Here is an 18040-nt window from a genome sequence, read left to right as displayed (position 1 = left end):
ACCGTGTGTAATGCTGAATATCTAATTTTTGTGGACCATAGACAAATGGAAGGTTGTAGCATGCTGGTTATGGTTTCCCCATTAGGTAAGGCTCATTTGGGTAAACAAAAGCAGTGGAGCCAAGGAGGAACTCCAAGACACCCAAGTTTAACAATGGGTAGTGCTCTTTTGATCAGCAACTATCGTAATAAGAGTGCTTAGTCTGGGTAATTATATACCTTTATCCCATGTGGCAAAATAGGGCAGACTCAGCATAGCAAGGCAGCAGAGTAATTCATGGGGGCTGCCTACTCTGTTGCGAGTTTAAAAAAAAATCTGTCTTTCATTACTCAAAAGGTACCAGAATGGCATGGTGCCCAGCTGCTGGTAGTATGCTTTACAGTGGATTTTTTGTATCATTTAAGGGACAGTGAAAGGTGTTTTATGAAGAAAACCTGAGATTAGCTGAGAAACTGCCATTATATAGAAGGATAAGTTAATGAAGGAAGTATAGTTACAAAGGGTTACTGGGTCATTTGCAACTTTCAAGAATTTAAGCATTTCTCTCTGGTCACTGGTACCAAAGAAGAAAGTAAAGGAGTTCAGGCTTTTGTGTCATCTGTCTTACCTAGAAGGGACATCTATCAATGATGACTTGTAAAAGTGGACACCTCAGTGTCCTACATGTCTTTTGAAAGGACTCTTGAGTATGGTGGAAAAGATGGGAAGAGCATCACGAATGAGGACGGTGGACAATGAATCTGCATTTCATATGCTGACTATATATATATATATATATATAAACTGGATCAGGAAGTCCTGTGTTTTAAAACTGATGGGCTATCTCATGTGGGCCATTGCAAGCTAATGGAATGTGCAGTGTCATGCACTGCTTTTTGACAAGTTCAATTAATTTCTAGAATAACTGGTTTGACCACTGCCATGCAAGTGGGTGGTCACTCATTATCTGGGCAATTATCTATTTGCTGGGCTTGCAACCTCAGGAAATGTGAGAAGGGTTATTTAAGTACAAGAAGGTTTATAAAAAGTTGGCAGTGGGAAAGATGCTTATCTTTCTTGAGCATCAAAGCTGGCTCAGAAGGAAGGAAGGAAGGATAATGCAGTTGCTAAGGGACATCGTAAAGCAGTTTAAGACAGCTAAAAGATAATTTTCAAACTTATCAGAGGCTTACCAGATTGATGAACTTAATTTACAGAGTTATTAAGCGTGATTGCTCATCTCATGGAAAGGTTAGCAACAAAAAGCAAGTGGCACCAATAAGATGAGAGAGGATTTGGGTATCTGGTAGGACTTTTTGAATTATGTTACTGGACTTGTGTTCTATCAACAGAAAACTTTGAATTTAAAATATCAGTCATTTAGTTACATGGCAAGAAATGTGGGCTGTGTAGTTATGTTATGGATGGAATTGTTTAGTCAACGATTGCCAAAGGAATGGAAATAATGGCAAAGAGATTTATCATGGGACTGGAATGAGATGTAGTAATTTAAGAAAGCATACCTGTTGGCCTTGTGTGGAGCATGTAGGATATGAAAGATAGCAAAATGAAGTAATGTGGCAACCCACCTTGCGCATTAGCAGTTAGGGATGTTAGCAAGGCTCTAGATGACATTGGGGTTCATATCTGGAATAGCAAAACAGGCTAGCTGGGAGAGATATTTTACTGAGCTTAAGACCCCCAAAGGGCAGCAATTGAAATATAACAGAACGGGTTGGAAATGTTATCTGCACACTACTGATTAAACATGCTCTATTTTTATGTAGCAAGGATTGTTCCCCCTTTCTAGTTATCAGTTTAGAGTGGCAATGTGTAAGGCTTTGGGTGACTTGGACATGGAGAAAAAAGGGATTAATATCACATTCTTTTAGGATGGGGTACCGTCATATTCTCATTAAAAAAGAGGCATCAGAGGGAGAGATAATGCAGCTAGGCTGATGGAAGTTACAGGCACAAAGAACATATGTTTTGTCACAACTATTCTAATCATTATTTACTTTGTTACAGAAGTCAAGCTGAGGTCTCAGGAAGTTTGGATGCTGGGACATTTTTACATTTGCCATGCACGATGAGAAATATGGCAGAATAGATGTGATAACTTGAGAATGAACCAGAAACACATATGACAACTTGGCATGAGAGGGTTGAAATGGAGTCATATGCCAGGAGTCCTGAAAAATCATTCTGAGAAATCCCCAAAGCCAGCATTATTTCACTTTGCTTGGAGGAAATCATGTAACTTCTTGTCTTTTGCTGTATATGAAGGCAGAAACTGAAAATAATTTAGCCCAAACCTCAGAGAAACAGCAATGAGGCAAAAGCATTTGATCAGATATTATTCAAAGGCAAAGGTGGAGTGCATTTAACTGAATAAAAGCAGCAGAGAGGATAACCCTTAAAGGCATAAATGTGAAACAGCTGGTGAGGTCACTAGGTAAGACAGTAGTACAGTACCTAAACATCACTGCCATCATACTCAGGCTGTTTAGGTTTCATCTAATAAGGCTGGTAACTGTTTGTACAAAATTTTTAAGATGATCACATGGGTATGCTTTGGTATATGCTTGGGATGAGGGAAGATAAGGCAGAAGTACTGACTTGGAAAATAAACATGTATGAATGGTCTGGTGAGAAAGATGGAGTGTTTGCACACTCTGGCTCCTTCAACCAGCTAGGCTTCACCCACCTCCAGCGTTACATCATCCAGATAAGGGCTGGACTACTGCATGTTTTTGGTTTTGTGTACAGGATCGTCAAAGCCTGGGACTTGGAAATTGAATTAGCATGATTTCTCAGCTATTGGTTTTGACTGGGTGCTAAATAAGTGCTCATTCACATTCCATGAGCTAGTTTGTTGGCCTGAATGATGTTCCATCCAAATCCTATCCTCTGAGCATATCTGGTTATAGAGCTGGCATTCTGATAGGCAATAAATTTGCAATGAATTAGTGATATGGTTTAACTGGCCACAATGAACACAAGGCTGTGACAACCATCTTGTACTGTAAATATGTGGTGTTTTTCTGGAAAGTTTTAGTATGAGTTTCTCACCTTAATGCAATGAATTCAGCAGAGCAAGAGATAGCTGGATTGACAATATACAGCTTGTGAGGAGTGATAGAACACTGAGAAGAAATGAATAAGAAATGGAGTTCTTGGAATTCCAAGATGGCTGCACAATGAGCAACAGTTTAATTTCAGCTCTCCTAGTGTGAAAACAGAAACTCAGAAAAGAGAGACATTCAACTTGTCCTTTTGGGTAAATTTCAGTAACTGGCTATTAAGTGTACTGCCTGGATGCCAGCAAAAAGGAAATTTACAGATCCTGAAAGAAAATCAATAACAAAATCTGAGAAGAAAAAACTGACTGGGAAGAATTCTGCAGCTGTTCAGCAAAAGCTGTGCGAGCTCCAGCTTTGGTGCAAGGCATGACTTCCAGTAATCTAGAAAAAAAAAAGTCAAATGTACTCAGAGCTGATTAAGCTAAATGAAACACTGAAGGAGTATATACACTCAAATAACAAAAGGGTGGAAAACGGAAGAAGCTTTAAACAGAAATTCAGATGAGGTGATAAAACTGCAAAAATAAGAGGTCAAGATGAAGAACAGGCTGACTGAATATGAGACTGCTAGAAGTGATGCTTCAAAAAACAATAAAATTAGAGGAGAGAGCACATAGGGAAGACCTGAGATTTTCTGCTATACCAGAGAAGCTGGAAGGAACAGACTTTATTAATTTTATGAAAGCACAAATAAGCAACTGGACTGGTATTCCACAGTAGAAGCTGTTAAATGAAAGGGTACATTGTGTGTATGCTCCAACCTGGCCAAGAGAAAGCATCCTACACCTTTAATAGTAAAGATGCAATCCTACCAGCAGAAACAGTTGCTTCTGACAAAACCGTGGCACAAGAACTAACTACTAAATGTGGAAGACAATAGAGTGCTTGTGGAAAATGATTACTCACTGTATACCAGGCAGAAGGGGAGTAAATGTATTCCAATAACCAGGGAATGTCAAGAAGGATGCATGAGATTCAAACTGCTGTATCTATCTATTTTCAGAATATTCTTTTCTTGAGGGTAAAAATTATTTTTTTTGATGGAGAACATGCTAAAGAGGAAATACAAAAGTTTGTCCAACAAAAAGTGAACTATCACAAAGTAGGAAAATCTGCTTCTTGTTCTTCTGGTAATAAAGTCCATAGAGAGACTGTGCCAGTGAACTCTTTTCCAATGTTCCAAAGAAAAATTCTTGAAAGACAGAAAAAAGCACAAGGGTTGATTAGAAGTACTGGGAGCATGTTGGAAATGCAAAAGAGATTGGATATGGGAGATGGTGATCAACAGGAAAAAATAGCAAATTGGAAAAATGACAAATAAATGTGGGGTTACAAAACATTAATTATATTTTTGAGACGTTACAAAAGAAGCAAACCTGGAAATATTGCACCTTTTTTACTTTAACTTGTAGGGGACTCCAAAGCATATACCCTACTTCATGTCATTAATGTTTGGTAGAACATTTAGGAGAGGGGAAGAAGAAGAAGAAAACAGTTAACTATAAGTAAAACAACATTTTGCTCTTAACAGTAGTATTTTTATAATTCATGACATAATCTTCATGCTATAAAATAAAGCTTTCTTGGTTATTTTCAACTGGAATAGAGTTAGTAAAGTAAACAGGTGCCTCTGTTTTCTTTTTCTTCTTTCTGTATTTTTGTTCAGTTTTAAGAAAATTAGGCAGTTTTAAGAAAATTAGGCACTGCATTGTAAAAAAAAGAAGAAAAGTCTGGTCAAAAGAGCATGATACAAGAAAATTTGATGGGCTTTTTATTACTCTTGCATACTGGAATGACTGGATTGAACCCCTTGTCTTGATCTAGTAACATTTTTAAGGGAAAGAAAAACAATAAATAAAAAAGAACACTGAATATAATGAAATTATTTCCTCTAGCAAATAAATGAGTGCTTGTAGAAGTAACTGTGTATCAGGCTCCCATGTCTCCATGGAGAAAACCTGATAAGAGGCAATAAAAACAGAATACATCTTTCTTTCAATGGCTAGGAGAGAAATAAAGATAAGGCAAAAACTGACAGCATGTAGTAGAAGCACAGGCTGTACTATGCTTCTTAGCATGGATAACCTTCCTTGTAGGTTAATCCAGGTCAGTGAGTGTGATTGTCAGTCTGGGATAACTGTTACTATTAGGAGGGTTAAATGTCAGTATTTAAAGATGTGCATAGTTCTGTGTTTTAGTATTAAGTTAATATGTTTTAGGGGTGTTCTATGGTGTATTTATTTTTTGTTTGATGGTTTCCACCCAAAGAAAAAGTTTTGCAAGATGTGACATAGGTTCAAATGGATATGACAAGAAACAACTGTAAAAAAGCTCAACCTGCCAAACATTAGTGTATGCGTATAACACAAAAGCTAGAACTAGACATTTAAAAAGGGCTGTTACACATAACAAGTGGGAATAATAACTTCTTAACATGATGGCAACACTTTCTATATTATCTTTAAATGTAAAGGGACTCACAGATATATAGCTAAAATAAACATGCAGGGTAATGAAATAAAAATGAGACACTGGCACTTTCCCACCTATCTGTTGAAAAGAGAGTAATTTAAGGAATGGGTAGTGGAAATTATTTGGGAATTATTAGAGAAGATAGAAATTTCTGCTGAAAATATAGCTAGGGAGTGGGATAAAATTAAAGATGAGTTTGAAAATAGGGTAGAAATAAAAGAAAGAGAGATATGGTTAAGAAGTAACAATAATTATTTAGAGGGACTGACAAAGATTAAAGTATTGTAGAATAGGGTGAATCTCTCAGAACAAGAACAGGAGCAAATGCAAAATGCTAAACAGAAAATAAGGGATTACCTTGATAATATACATGAGTTTTAACTGTTTTTGATAATATCTCCAGAGCACAAAAACTTTTAGCACCGCAACTCAGGCAACAGAAAGTAGAATGGATTGTCACCAAGATTAGGGAGCCTATAACAAGGAATATAACAGGAGGTCCTGTAGAGGTACTAGAAACATTTGGAAATGTTATGAAAATCTGTATAAAGCAGAGAAATATGGAAATCAAGAAAAGGTGCAAATGGAAATGTTTATGGAAGAATTAAATATGCCAAGGTTAGAGGTAGATGAGGCTCAATTACTAACAGAATAAGAGGCGATGAGATAAAAATGGTGATGTATAACCATGTATAACCAGTCTGTAGGAAATAACCCAGGAACAGATGGTATTTCTGTGGAAGTTTGGAAACTTGGAAGGAAAAACTGATAAAGATCTGCAAGGTTTTGTTAACTATTTTAAGAGGAGGAGAAGTACCAACATCAGGGAAGAAAGTGGTGGTGACTGTAATACCTAAAGATGGTAAATACCCATTAGAGCTGGCTCCATATATGCCTATTTCAATTCTAAACCATGATTGTAAACTGTTTATGTCTATAATGGCTAAAAGAATGGCAAAGGTTTTGCCAAAATTGATAGATATGGATCAGTGTGGTTTTGTGGAGGGGAGGCACACATCTGACAACATTAACAGAACAATGATGATCCAGAGGGAAGCAGAATGTAAGAAAATACGACTGTTGTTGTTGGGTCTTGATGCAGAGAAAGATTTAACAGGGGAAGCTGGGACAGGGCAATGGAAGCATTTGCATTCCCTGATAAAATTATAAGGTTGATTATGAAGATATATATGAGGGATCAGAGGCAAAAATTAAAGTAGGTGGGCTCCTCTCTGATAATTTCTGTTTAAGTAGAGGGACCAAGTAGGGGTGCCCTCTTTCCCCTTTGTTATTTGCATTATATTTAGAACCACTGGCAAATAAAATATGGGACTTATAAATTCAAGGATATACTTGATATGGTAGTAAAGCTATGGCTTTATTTGCATATGTTTATACCTGATAAAACCAGAAAATAAAATTTCAGTGTTGTAGAACACTTTAAGACAGTTTCAAGTGCTTTCAGGATACAAAATTAATGATGCTAAAACAAAGGAAATAGTTCTAAACTATTTACCCACACATAGATTGGTTGAGCAATACCCATATTTATGGGGACAAGATAAAATGAAGAGGAGTATGGATCAAAAAGGGTTCTGTTCTGGCAGCTAAGGATATGTACGAAGAGACTAAACAAAAGATAATACAAAAACTGAGAAATTGGAATGTCAGTTTTATGGATATGGTTAGCAAGATACAAGCAGTTAAAATGTTTTAGTCCCTTTAGTTTTATAGACAGGTCAGGCATATTTTATCAACCAGAAGAGAAGTTATGGATAGAAGTTAGTAAAGAGCTGAAAGATATTATCTGGGAGGGGAAGATGGCAAGAGTCAAGTGGGATAAGCTGGTTCTTCCAATAGAATAAGGTGGTTTGGGATTACCTGATTTGAAAGGGTATTTCAATGCTACAAAGTTAAGGCTCCTATACCTAATACAAGCAGAAAGCTATAATTAAAAGTGGAAAGGGATGATGATGAAACAGGGGGTAAGCTCAAGAAACAAGGACAGAATGGGATTATGGATGGGGATCCTTAAGGTAAATATCAATAACAACACAGAATATTATATTTATAAAACAGAAGAAAGTATTCTAAGAAGTAAGCCAACACAGGAATGGAGAAAATAGATTTTGCTGATAGGGATGACTGCAATTAGGGATACAGACAATAGGCAAGAGGGGGCTGAAATATAATGGAAAAAAAATGGCAAAGGAACCAAGGTATTGGGAACAAATGATAAGAGAGGGAATGGTTATAGAATGGGAAAAGGTCAAGAATTTATTTGAACTGCATTCTAGACATTGCCGCCCCTATCAAGGATTGATAGAGTATAGGCAAAGAGAAAGACATAGGGGATCCTAAGTGAAAGACCAGCACTAGTAGAGCTTTGGTAGAATCTAGAACAGAAGCCACTATTAAAAAGGGATAATTAGTAGATCATATAAAATATTACATGATAACTATAAGAATTAGTCAGAGGAGGTTAAAAAGAATTGGAAAGAGAGACCGGATAAGCAATTCACAAAGAAAAAATGGGAGATATATGTTATGTCTCTGAAACATGCAACAAAGTCTAGAAGATTTAGGATCTTTGCTTGGAAGTATTCATGTAGGTATTTTTATACCCGCAAGTAAATGCCAAATAATTTTTCCTCAGGTCGACAGTAAATGTTGGAGGTGTGATGGGGAAAAAAAAGGTAATTGGGAACATATTTTTGGGAGTATAATGGGTTGGCAGACTTTAAAAAATTCCCTTTAGAAATGCTCTATCAGAAATAATGGGTGAGCAAATTGGTATAACTAAGGAAATTATTTTTTAAGCTATGATACAGAATTGGAATTGCCTAGATAAAGTTAAGACCTTGGTGAGTCTAATTATCGACATTGCCAAAAAGGTAAATACTAGAAAATGGAAATCAAAGTCAAGGCCAACTGTACTAGAAGTAGTGAATATAGTAACAGAGATAAAACAACTGCAAATGAGATCTTTAGAAAAGGGTAGGAGCAAATTACACAGAAAAAAATGGGAATTGTAGGAACAACATATGCAGAATAACATTTTGGATGTGGAATGAAGTCTAAAAGGAGACAGGATTTGAAAGTGCTATGTAATGTTTCACTGACAGCTGTATAGATTATAAGTGATGTACAATGTTTGCAACTAAAAATGTCAATATGGTTTGTTTTGATTAATATAAATGTATGATTGCCTAAGTCATTAAGTGATAATTTAATAAAGATATTTCTTGTTTAAAAAAAAAACAATGGAGTTCTTGTACTTCTTTTACAGCAGAACTGCAATTCTTATACTTCATGCTACTGGTTTGGTTTCTGCACATATTATGTATTCAGTTACACCACAGCCCCCTTTTTAAAACATGCAGACACACAGCCACACATGCATGTGTATATATCTATATCTAATCTATATATGTTATATATGGTATACTACCAATATGTTGAATGTCGAAATAATTCTCGACAGATATATTGAAAGTAAACCTTTAGAGTAAAAAAATAGCATGAGTTACATTCAGCAGATTCAACATTGCTTTTGAACACAGCACCTGATGTCCATATAGGAGTTCATGTACAGTAAACTCCTATACCTGACATCACGTTTTTGCAGGGGGGAAAGCCCCCCTGCATCCTCCCACACCCCCTGCTAACTATATATTCCAACACCAAGATTGCACTACAGTGAGGAAAGGGATGAATTTCCCTAACTGCATTGTACAGCGATCTCTGTACAGTTGTTTGAATTTATATTAGTGAATGCACAGTACATTCACTAATATAAATGTTCAAACATTGCGACAGCACCCATATGAAACAGTGGAACATCTCTAGTTCAAATGTTTTCATATGGGTGCATGCTCACCTCAACATTATAATAGTAAACCTTTATATATATATATATATATATATATATATATATATATATATATATATATATATATATATATATATTTTTTTTTCTTCTTTTGGCTTTTCCCAGTTAGGGGTCACCACAGCGGATCACCTGTCTGCTCATGATTGGCAGTGTGGTTTTTACAGTGTCGAGTTGCCAGCCCGGCACCCAACCTTCCATAGAAGGCACACACATGCAAGCAATTCACACCTAGGAACAATTTAGCGTGTCCAATCCACCTACAGCAGGTCTTTGGGATGTGGGAGGAAACCGGAGCACCCTGAGGAAACCCATGAGACCACAGGGAGGACATGCAGACTCTGCACAGAAGGCACCCCAGCCAAGGATCAAACTGGAGAACCTCTTTGCTGTGAGGTGGGAACGCTAACCGCTGCAACACCATGGCCGCCCAATATATATATATATATATATATATATATATATATATATATATAAAAATGTAAATATATATATATATATATATATATATATATATATATATATATATATATATATAAATAGAAAGTATATATATATATATATGTATATAAATAGAAAGTATATATATATATATATATATATATAGGGTCTATATTATATTCTCGAAAGCCAAAAATGTTGAATGTGACATTGTCGACACGAGAATATCAAACGCTCAGTAACTTTCAAAACTTCGAATCCAATATGTTCGACAACATATGATCGCAGTTTAAAAGTTTGAATATATAATAAAACAAAAAAAAACTTACCTTAACAGTGCAGGAAGGGGGCAAGCCGCCCTGCACCCCCCACACACCCCTACTTAAATATACCAACTGTGAGATTGCACTTAGTGCAGAAAAGGGAAATTCTCCCATTCTGCACCAAACAGCACCATTACGTTTAACCTTCGAACTCTTGAAATGTCGATCATATGGTGTCGACCATATGACATTCACATTTCAAGCGTTCGGAGTTCTAATAGGAAACCAAACTTTCAAGCCCCTATAAACCCTGAGAACACTACTGCCTATGCAGAACTGTTCACAGAAACCCTATACAAGCATGTTAATAGCTGTATAAAGGCAGATGTACCCACCAGGAAAAAGTACAGAACTAAGTCAGAAAACAAGCCACCCTGGTGGAATCACAAAATCTGGCTCACAGACAGGACCCAGGAAGTTACAACGGGGGAGTCTAACTCTACCAAGAGACCAGTCACAAGTGGAATCCCTCAGAGATCGGTCCTTGTACTGCTCCTTTTTGGCATTTACTTCTCTGAAGTCAAAACCAATGTCAATGGTCTCTGGCTGACTAAATTTGCAGATGACTGCAAATTAGGAGCTGTCATTGAATTCTGGTGTCAGAGCGATAGACTAAAGCTAAATGCCAAGAAATGCATAATAGTACCCTTTGGGAAGTCATCTACTGTTGGTAAGTATCATATTGAAAACACACACCTTAGAGTTGACCCAGTAATTAGGGACTTAGGGACATAGTAATCTAGCCTTTGATCATCATGTGTCAATAGTGGAGAGGAAATCATTATATGTTGTGCAACTTATAAATAAAGGTATGGCATCTAGATCCAAGGAAGTCCTTGTTCTACTTGTAATCGACATTAATCAGGCCTATCATTGAGTACAATGTCTCCTTTGGTATGTAGCCAGCTAGGCATATCCAACAACTGGAACATCCACAGAAGTTCCTCAATAAAAGAATATGGGGTGGAAGTAAAATGTCCTATGCAGACTGCCTCAAGGCCATATCCCTATAGTCTGTCTCCCACAGGCTGTTTTTGGGGAGAACAAACAGCACCAGAATTACCTGTTCTAAAGCCTTAAATCTTGCCTGTGATATAAATGGGACCTGCTGGAGAGACAGACATGTATCCCAGAGACTATCCCATCTCTAGAACAGGCTCCCCATCCATGTGAAGCAGAGTTCCTCCCTAACCCAGTTCAAGTGCAACTTGGACAATTGGATGGGCAACAGGAAATTCATCCCTTGTTTGGCACCTCTGTCTCTAATGGATAGAGGCAATCTATAAATGTTTCATCTTCCAGGCCCCTGCTAGTAAATGTTTCATCTCCCAAGCCCCTGCTTACACTTATCAAGGGTACCAGAACTTGCCAGAGATTTGGGATGCATTGTTAGGCTTAAAAAGGCCCTTGTGGTCATTAGCCTAGTAAACACCTATGAAAATATTAATAACTTATGCCAAAATCATGGACTGAAAGTAACCGCCAAAAATGCACTATTGTATCCTTTGGAAGGTCATCTACCCTTGGAAACTACCACACTAACAACACACCCCTAAGAGTTGGCCCAGTTGTTCAGGATATGGGAACTAATGTGGACAGTGACCTAACCTTTTACCAACATGTGTCCATTGTTGTAAGAAAGTCCTTCTATATTGCATAGCTTATAAACAAAGGGATTGTATCTAGATCTAGAAATGTCAGTGTCCCCTTTACTTAACCCTCATTAGGCCAATCATTGTATATAATAAACATGCCCTACATGGACTTACCCAAAGCTTTGTCACTATATTTGGCACCCTAAGAAGTAGCCTGTGTCTGGCATACAAGCATCCTCTGACTCATTACTGATAGATTTACATACCTATGTACATACTGATTGTTTTTCTTTGCACTCTTCTGTGAGGGGGGCATATCTCTAGCTGCTTGTTCTGGTTCTACCTTCCCCCATTTTGTATCTCCCTCCTCTAACTCCCTTCTCCCCCATGCACATTAACTAGTCTATATTAGGGGGTCTTCTTGAGTAGTGCCATTTTGAAATAGTTGTTTTTGGCCTGCTCATGGTGAGGAAGCTCTCTCCAGCCCCTTTTCAGTGTGCACACCTGCAAGTAAATGCCTGAAATTGTTCAAGCTATTCTCAAATATTTGTGGTGCACCTGGGTTAATAGGCATCTTTATGCTTTCCAACTGAAGCACTTGAACTTTGTGTAGTCTAGGGAACTAACTGAAGTAATGACTGCTTTTACTACAGAAACTGTTTGCTGTTACATATGCTGTTATGCTTACAATGGTCTAAGGGACTAACTGAAGCAGTGACTGCTTTTACTTCATAAACTGTTTGCTGTTAAATATGCTGTTATGCTTACAAGGATTTTGACTGGAGGCATGTGTAATGTAATGCTCCTTAACTGGTTTTGACTGTTATTCTTACAAGGATTTTGACTGGAGGCATGTGGAATGCAATGCTCCTTAACTGGTTTTGACTGTTTCGTGTACTTGCCTGTAGTATCCTTGCCCTAGTTATTTGTAGAAGATGCAACTGCACATATTCCATTTACTAAAGCAGTGTTTTAAATTGCAAGAGACAGAAATGCTTGTTCTCTGTTGACAATGGGCAAGCTTCTTCGGCCTCTATTGATCAGTGCTATATTCTGTATTACTTAATATTACAGTCCTGCATAAGTGTTTCTTGTGTTATCCTCAAAGTGATAAATAGGTGTAACAATAGGGCCCCTTGTTAGGGGCCAGCATTATAGTGTTTATTATAGGTCTGCTAATAGGCTATATTAACTAAATTTCTAATTATATTTTATGTTATATTTGGTCATTTTAACCCTATACCAATACTTTATTTAAATACTTATACCGTTACTTAAACCTACTTGGTGCCTTCTTTAATGCTTACAAAAGTACTGTTATTGGTTTACGCAATTCTTACAATTACAGTAACTTTACAATTTCATTACTTTTTATAACATTAAAGATTACATTTTTATACACCAAAAATTTATATTATAGAGTTAGAGTTATTTCAGTAAATTTATCGTACACCAGTAACACAAAACTTTTTCCTTCGAACAACTTGCAAGGCCAACTAGTAAGTGCGTTGACTAGGTCAAGGGTCAAACTGTGGTGTTAAGCTCCTTGAGTACGCTTTGCTTGCTGAGTATCACTGACTTCTGTGGGTATCTTTGATCTATTTTACAACTGATATCCAGAAGAGGTACTAAGAAAAACAAACAGTACCTTAGTACTAAGAGAAATAACAAGTAGATTGGACAATTTATTCGAAATATGACTACTCCGACACTTGTGTAGCGAAATGGTGACCAGTTACTTGTTAATTTTTTTAAATTTTAACTTTAGAACACAGTTTAGTTTTTATATCTTTAACTAGTCCAGAAAAGTTCGTCTTGTATTAAGATCCTTAAAAAAACTGGAACTTATTAAAAATAAATGAATCATTTTATAGTATTTAGGTGATTTATAATTTAAAACATTCAGAAAGGACATAATAGGTCCCCTAGAACGTACTAGTACCCCTCATGTGAGTAAGAAATGAAAACTGTAACTTTTGTAAAGTAGTAACTTGTACTTTTTGTTTTAGTATTAATTAAGTATAGTATTTCGTTACAAATTAGGGGAAATTTCAACTACTTTCAACTTTTTATTTATTTTATAGTAGTGTAAAATGTGTAAATCATGGGCAGTAGGCAAAAGCGGGCGTGGTGAGATTATGAGATATGAACACCAGTATGCTATTATTAATAAAAAAAAAAAACTAAATGCCTAGCTAAGCATATCTGCAATAACACAGGGCATAGTTTTAAGTTTAATTTTAATTAAAAAAAAAGTTAATAATATATTTTTTTTTTCTTTTTTTTAATTTGTTATATATGTGTATGTATATGAATTTATATATACACTATTATATACATATATACACATATATATTAATTTCTTCCATTTTCTTTTATACTTTATACTTCTATCTATGTGAATATACTTTTTAATATATATAGAAATAACTTTTTTTTGAATTGAACTTTTTAAGTATATATTAAAGTATAATATTTAGTAAAAGTGGATTGTGGAGTATTTCATTGGTCTTGTATACAGAACTCTTTTAAAAAAATGTTATCTTTTTTAGCCCTTGTTTTGGATTTATTGCCTTGATCAAATGTGTTCTAACTAATTATTGCCTACTACACTTTTATTTTGAGAAATGATGACTGCATAAGTATGTGTTTTACTGTTACTGTTATATGATTTCTGCCTGTTATCTAATCCACTACAAGCCCTGAGGTCAGCAGTCCATACATTATGGTCTGTTGAACTTCTCTCTGTCTCAGTCATTGCACGCTCACTCTACAGACATCACAGGTTCCCTTACAGCCTCTCTAGGTTCCTTTGTACCTCCCCTAACAACACACATCCACACTCAGTCAGATCACCCTCACTCCTCTTACTTTACTGCTCACTGAGATGTTGTGCACTATGTAAAAACTAGCCATATTCCTAACATCACTTATTATCTCTTTTATAGCACACTTGGTCTGCCTGTATCAGCACAGCTTGGGTCCCCCACCCCAGCAACTACAACATTGGCAAATAGAGCCATTGATACGCTCTGGTTTCTCTCTACAGTTATTGCAAGCCAAGAGTAACACCTTTTAATAAGGATAACCACCAGACAAGTCTGCATAGGTGACTGGATGTTTACAGTTTCTCGTTATTAGCAGATATGTTCCTTGATAGTTATGTTTTAAACATTATGTCTGGTTGTTTACATTTCTTTTTATAGTATATTTGTTACTTTTACTAGTTATTTTTAAACATTGCTTTGGCCGGCATGCATACCTGCAAGAGCTCCCCACCCCCACCCCCAAAGGAGTCCCCACTCCCACCCCACCCCAGGCAACTATAGCTTCATCATTTGCCACTAAGTGGCACAATTAACAATATACTTACTGTATCTTGTCTCAACTAAATCTGCCTCCCCATTAGAATTCCTGTAAAGTAAAGCTAGTACCATTTACTTGGTGTATTTTGTCCCCAGATAGATTTGCTTTCCTTCATTTAACTTACTCACCAAGGCCATAAAAGTAGTGTTTCTGCAACTATCTGCTTACACTCCTGCCTTTCTGCCTCTATCTCTTCCTTGCTTTCACTTACCTTATAGCTTCAAAGTTTCCACTTCTCATACTGATTGTTTTTCTTTGCACTATTCTGTTAAGAGGGTCAGCCCGCTCCATTTGCCCTTGCTACACTTGGGCTCATTCTGCTCCCCTACCCTACCCCCATTCCCACACACCCCTGCATCACCTAGACGTATACCAACACTAAGCACTCCACTAACTTCCCCCAATCAAGAATCAACCTCCATCCATCAATCACACCTCAATTAACCAATATACTATTTGTAACAGTCCTCCCTCTCCTCATACAACTTAATTGCAACTGTCCTTAATCACACTAATCCCACCACACTACACCAACACTCCTTTTTCCCTGTATCTTCATCACACCATCCAGGTAACCTACATTTAAAAAAGAAAACACACCATGCTCTTTCTCCTGCCCACACTCTATACTATATTGGTATCTGTATACTGTCTAACATCCTACAGTCACCTACAGATACATGTCCATAGCTCCACACTATATTATACTAATACTGTCCACTCCTCACTCTCCTACCTTGCCATCTTCTCCCACCTCTACAATCACACACCTATTGCATACTTCCACTTCAAACATGTAGTTGTCAGTAATACCACTAATTACTTCAGCAAACACCTTCACATACTATCCAATTTGTCACACAAACAGCATGTATATTATCACAGATTCTCCGTAGTGGTGATATACATCCCAGTCCTGGGCCACATACTGTACAACATACCATCATGGCTACCATTCCACCCCTTCCTCACATTAAAGCTACAGATCTTCGCATTCTTAACATGAACCTTAGAAGTCTAGTTAACAAGATCACAGATTTTCATGCAGTCATTGCAGAATACTCGCCAGACATTCTTATAGCAACAGAAACTAAAACCCAATATAAGAGACCCAGACATACTCCCACAATATTATAGTGCACACAGGTTTGACAGGATCAGGAAGAAGGGTGGCAGGGTTGCAATCTTCTACATAGATAAGCTAAGCATAGACTAACTACCCATCAAACACCCTTATGATAACAACTTTGAAGTTCTAGTAACATTCATAAATCTACATGGTTTCTCCCAAACAATCCAGTTTCTCACTTAAATAGATAGACATAGCAAAAGGGAATCTATCTTAGACTGGTCACTTATCAACAGTACCACCCACAACTATCTCTCCGGATGCCTTCCAAATAATTTAAGTGACCATAGACCTACCTAATTAATCCATCAGCAGCTCAACTCACCCAGAACGATAGTTTACAAAGTCGTACGAAATACCAAAAACTTCTCCAGCGAAGTATTCATAGACATGCTCAATAAATGCAACTGGACACCACTCCATCATCTCCAACTTGACCAGGCCGTAACATACTTCAATGACACATTTCTAGCTATTCTAAATAGCTTAGCACCAACTTGTACATGTCATGTTAAAAATAAGAGATTGCCCTGGATATCAAAAGAAACCATTAAACTTCAAAAACTAAGGGACAAAACCTGGTATCAATACCAGAAAACAATAGACAATAAAACTCTGCTAGCATACCAGCAGCTCCACAACCAATCAAAAAAAAAAAATCCCAGCTCAAACTAGACAAAAAAACATATTATACAACTATGCAAAACAAGTATGAAAACAATCCCAAAAAGTTCTGGCAAGCAGTTAACTCACTCCTCCACCCAGGTAAAGCTACAACCCCAGAACCAACAACCAATAACCAAAGCATGAGTATTGCCTCACAAATCAACAACCTACTTTATAAACACCATCCTCTCCTTAGTTACAGGGAGCAGTTCCACCCCTCCATCTCTTACACCTAATGTGGAACCTAACAACAACTCTTTTGACCTCAGACTTGTCCCAACTAACACCATAAAAGCAATGCTGAAAAATGGATACCTTCTTCTTTAGCAGCTGACCAACTCCCCAATGAATACCTCAAACTTTCAGCTGATGCCATAGCTCTGCCTATCTCCATTCTGGTAAATAGGTCAATAGCAGAACAATATGTCTAAAAACTGTGGAAAATTTCCTATATTACCCCTCTACATAAAGAAGGAATATCAACAGAATTAAACAGTTACAGACCCATAGCCATCCTTTCCCCCTGTGTCAAAATTCTGGAAAAATGTATCCACACTCAATTACTACAATGCCTGTTATCTCACAGTCTTATCTCTCCCTCCCAACATGGTTTCAGACCAAAACATAGCACTACCACAGCCCTAATTAATTTCTCTAACACCATCAACCAACTGAGAAATTCAAACCAGTAAGTAGCATCTATCTTCTTAGACATGTCAAAAGCATTTGACACTGTCTCCCATCAGAATCTCCTTGGTGCTCTTGCCTCACTAAACCTGTCATATACTTCCCTCTCCTGGTTCCTAAGCTGTCTTTCTGACAAACAAGTAGTACTATGGAAATCTGAACTCTCACCACTTCTGCCTGACTCAGTTGGAGTCCCCTAAGCATCCATACCAGGACCCCTTCTTTTCACCATCTTCTCTAATGATCTAGCCTCATCCACAACACACGCTAAAGTAGTTCAGTATGTAGATGACTCAACTTTAATCTGCTCAGCAGATACCTTATCTGATCTCCAAATAGTAGCTAAACAAACTTTTAATGATATAGAAACATATCTAAGTAAATCACAACTAATCCTCAACTCCAAAAAG

This window comes from Protopterus annectens, chromosome 5.part1 (genome assembly GCF_019279795.1).
Source record: "Protopterus annectens isolate FY-2018-M chromosome 5.part1, PAN1.0, whole genome shotgun sequence".
In the NCBI taxonomy this organism is placed as follows: Eukaryota; Metazoa; Chordata; order Ceratodontiformes; family Protopteridae; genus Protopterus; species Protopterus annectens.
This window is presented reverse-complemented; position numbering follows the sequence as displayed.